This window comes from Lotus japonicus, chromosome 2, assembly GCF_012489685.1.
Source record: "Lotus japonicus ecotype B-129 chromosome 2, LjGifu_v1.2".
NCBI classification, from domain to species: Eukaryota; Viridiplantae; Streptophyta; class Magnoliopsida; order Fabales; family Fabaceae; genus Lotus; species Lotus japonicus.
The window spans coordinates 63,795,613-63,800,037 of NC_080042.1; the positions used below are offsets into that span (position 1 = coordinate 63,795,613).

The window sequence follows — 4,425 nt, forward strand, 5'->3', positions numbered from 1 at the left end:
AAATGTCGAAACAAGTCTGGCAATGCGGACGGAATCTTCGTTAGAAGTCCCGAATAGAAAAAGTCTTCATCCTTCGCTCAAAACTAAGGTTTCGAAGCAAAGAAATTAGCGTCGGCGGACATCCGAAAAGTAAATACTATCGTGCGTACAGTCCAGAGTTCCGAAATGAAATGCTGGTCGAAGGAAAAATAAAGAGAATCTTTAAATTTTCCAAGAATTCGAAATATCGCCTAAACATTGCTTTAAAAGCGAAATTAGCCTATTCTGGACATGCTCGCCATAAGGCAGGTGTGCAGACGACTCGCACTAGCTCCGAAAGAAACAACGCCACATTCCTCGAGCAATTCCTGAACTTTCTACTTCATTAATCTTTCTCAAATATCAAACTCCTGTCACACTTACACTGATTCCACGCGTGAGTCGGAAATTAACTTGTTCTGAAAATCCGGGTCTTACAGAACCTGAAGCTCCGTCGTGAGTCGTGACCACTAGGACTATCACCGCACGATCCCTCCATTATCCACCACCTCAAGAGAGAGTTATTCATACCAGATTCTCACGTCCAAACAATTGGTGCAGGTTGTGAGCACTACTACAGAAATGGCCTATGGCCACGCCCCAATTGCCATGGTTATAGGCGGAACCGTGGCAATAGCTCAATTGCCACGGTTATAGGCGGAACCGTGGCAAAAGGAGGAAATATTTTATTATTTTTTGGAGGGACCGTGGCAATAGGGGTTATAAGCTACCCAAATTTTAATTTTTTTTCTCTCACTAACCCTAGCTGCGCCAATCTTTTCCCTTTTCCCTCTCAGTCTCTACTGTTCTCGCACTCTCGCATCAGCGAATCCTCCATGGACGCGTCAAACAGGAACATCGACCGTCTCGAGAACCGCTTCAGGCTTCGGCGACGCTTCTTCTTCGAGCGAGAGAAAGAGTGGCGGCAGTGGTGTTTGGGGTTTGGGTTTCGAACGACTGTGGTGATGGCTATTTGGGTGATGGTGGTGTGAATGGAGGAGCGATTTGGGTGATGGTGGTGCGAATGGAGGAGGGGAAGTGGAGCCCAGCTTCAGATTGAGAAGGGAAAGTGGTTGTGGTGGCGTTTAGGGAGAGGAAGAGTGGCGGCAGTGGTGTTTGGGGTTTGGGTTTCGAAGGTCAATGGTGATTTGGGGGTTTGAAGGTCAGTGAAGAGGGTTTGAGGAGAGGATACAGGAAGGAGGAGACAGAATGGGTGTGGGTTTGAAGATCTGGGTTCTTAAATTTGGGTTTTTCAGGTTGAATGTTATTGATTTCTAACTTGTGTGCTCTTATTGAGTGTTACTTTGTTTAAATTGTGAGATGTTGAATGATCTGGGTTTATTTTAAGATTCACTCATCTTTCACGCAGAGTGAGGGAACCCTAGTCCGCGCCGTCTCTCTTCATCGAGCCCTGGTTCCGTGCAGCCATCACCGCGTCTCTGAGAACCCTAGTTTCTTTTGCTGTTTCATGTGCTTTTGTAATTTACGAAATCCTGGTATCTTGAGTGTATCTATTGGAAGAAGCATTCTGCATTTTTATCATCTGTTTTTTGGGTTATGCTCTGACTGAATTATTACCTACAGGTGTTGTCTGCTCTCAACCTATACAGATTTGTATTGATGACAGAATCTTCAGGTATGTAAAATCAATGAAATCTCAAATAAAGCAATAAAAAGTGCCATGAAACAAATATTTCAAAAACTTAAAGCTGTTGGGTGAAGACACATGAGTGATTTTAGATTATATTTAAAACATGCTGATAGGTTGAGTCTTAAAGATAGACATAAGGTGTATGTTAGGCACCAGAATAAGTAAAATGGCCAACTAATTGTTAGTTAGTACTTTTTGTTTTTGTTGTTAGTTAGGATTTAGGAATACTCTTTTAGTATAAATAAAATTAGAGGTGTGCTGCTGAAGTTAGTTTTTGGGAAGTTGGTAGTTGGAGGCACTGATTCATCAGGAATCAGTTACATCTTTCACATAAACTTATTCTCTCTTTCAATAGATAATACATCTCTCAATTCAGAATCACATTGATTCTGGGCAATTCTTTTCTTCTGAATCAGTGTTCTTCTTTCTCTCTTGCATTACTAGTTCTAACACATGCCCTCTCACTCAAGAGCTTATTGGGTTTGAAGCATGGACAATATACAACCTCACCTAGCTTATGCTGAAATTCAAACTTTTTATTAGAATAATGGGTAACAAGGATTGAACTCTAGACCACTTATTCATAGAGGTTATGATACTATGCCATGAATCAAATATCCCAAAGCTTAAGCTTTTGGGTGAAGAAGACACATGAATGATTTTATATTATATTTATAACAAAAAGAATTGGGAAAAATTACATAATAGGACTTCTTATATTAAATTTCAAGGATTTGGAAGATGAAAAACAAGCTTTTGTGTTAATGATCCTCTTGAATGACTAGCTGTGTTCCTGAACAGAAACATGTTTACCTAGAATTTTCTTTTGTGAGTGTCCCTGAAAAGTTTGAACTAGTTACATCTTTGTAGTGGTTTAATAATTGGTAGTTGCTAAACATAATCTAAATTAAAGTCTATTTATGAAGGTTTTGCAATTGCTTTTATAACAGGAAAGACAAACTGCACTGGTGTCCTATCAAGGAACACTTTGTTGAAGGCCTTCAATGAATGGTTGCTTCCTTTGCGGACCTTAGTGACAGGTATATTGGCAGAGAACAAGAATGATTATGATCAGCTTGCAGTTGACACTTTATGCACAATAAATCCACTTTAGTTGGTGTTGTACCGGTGCATTGAGCTTGTAGAAGATAAGATAAAGGAAGCCACATAGGCTATCCTACTGGCCAAAACTTTTATCGCTTGCTTCTTTTCAGTATCCCGTAATTTATGATTCTGCTTTTACTATTTATTGCTTGCTTCTTTTCTATCGAGATAGTTTCTTTGATTCTCTCACTGGATTGGATTTAAGAGATAATGACAATAGGATCATAATCAAGTTTATGATAATCACCCGTTGAAGCTGCTTGTAAAGGGTTTCCTGCAGACAGAGTCATGGAATAAAAGGGTAATGTTCTGAGTCCTTGAATGATTATTGAAATTTTGAGCTGCAATCTGTATGGCTCTTCTTTGTTGTTTTCCCACCTCAGAATTGACTTCAATTACCACACTAACACTTGTAGTCTAGGAACTGCTTTGGCTCTTATGAAGCAGTAGCATGGTGCGAACATGCTTTTGGTGCGAACCGGCCAGTGTTTCCTCCTCAATGGTTTCATTTTCTTAGGAAGGTATTTTATTTCTTTCTTCCCTCATCTCTTCTTCACTTTATGCAATCTGCATCATACTAATTCCTTTTATTTTTCTACTTCATAATATTAATCAACTACTAATTTTCCAAATCATCTTTTGCAATCCAATCAATGTCAACGTTGGTTACAAGGAGATGTTAAGTTACTACTAATAACAGGATCATTGTTGTCTGCCTGGGCTTTTTTAAACAGTGATGGAAAGGAATTGGAGGATTTTTAGGGTTGATTGAACTCAACAACACTACATTTTAGGCTATTCTACTTCCCTAGTCATATGTTGCACTTCTTGTTTCTTTTGTTGCTACTACCTTGTATATACTATCACCTTGATCCAACCTTTAGCTGTGTTTGTAAAATTTAAGGGAAGGATTTCAACTCTTTTAACATCTTATCTCAGGCGATGCATAAGTAAATAGTTCAAAATAGTTTAGAATAGAAACTTCTTTGTCATAATCTCCAACCTGAAATTTCACCTTCACTCTACTTGTTTTGTATATGTTTCAGGGAAGCCCTTACTTGGTACTCTACTAGATGCATATAGAAGTAGCTTGCAAAATTTAAGGGAAGGATTTCAACTCTTTTAATATCTTATCTCAGGCTCAACCTGAAATTTCACCTTCACTCTACTTGTTTTGTATATGTTTCAGGGAAGCCCTTACTTGGTACTCTACTAAATTCAGTCACATCTTTTGGTTTCTAATTAGAAGAAATTCAGTTACATCTTGATTAGAAAGACTAAATTGCATCCACTCATCTTGATTGAAGAAGGATATATAACAAACTGGCTTTGAAGCTTCTTATATGAAGAGGTGAGTTTTTAACTGGCTTGAAGCTTCTTATATGAAGAGGTGGTTTTTTGTCTACTTCATTGCATTCTCATATTTGGCCAGGACTTTCCATGATATTGGCCCTAGAGTAGTTTTTATAGCTCACTTGAGAGAGTATGTTCTCAAGAACAATTAGTTATTAATATTATTAGTATTGTTTTGGACAAATTAGTGAAGTGGGTTCAGTATTGTTATTCTCTTGGCTGGAATATTTGAATGTAGGTTCTCTTGGCTGTAATATGTGAATGTTGTTGTTCTCAACATGTGATTTTTTGCAAGTTTA

The 4,425-nt window shown here is 38.3% G+C and overlaps 1 long non-coding RNA gene across 2 annotated transcripts; it reads left to right on the forward strand.

Moving 5' to 3' along the window:
- The first annotated feature begins 769 nt into the window (after positions 1–769).
- On the forward strand, positions 770–4,425 carry LOC130738813 (uncharacterized). 2 transcript variants are annotated; one of them, XR_009019597.1, is made up of 6 exons: positions 770–1,274; positions 1,388–1,514; positions 1,603–1,654; positions 2,620–3,074; positions 3,190–3,294; positions 3,820–4,425. It is a non-coding gene; the product is annotated as an uncharacterized LOC130738813 (long non-coding RNA). The 2 variants fall into 2 exon arrangements; XR_009019598.1 differs by having other exon boundaries at positions 1,388–1,496.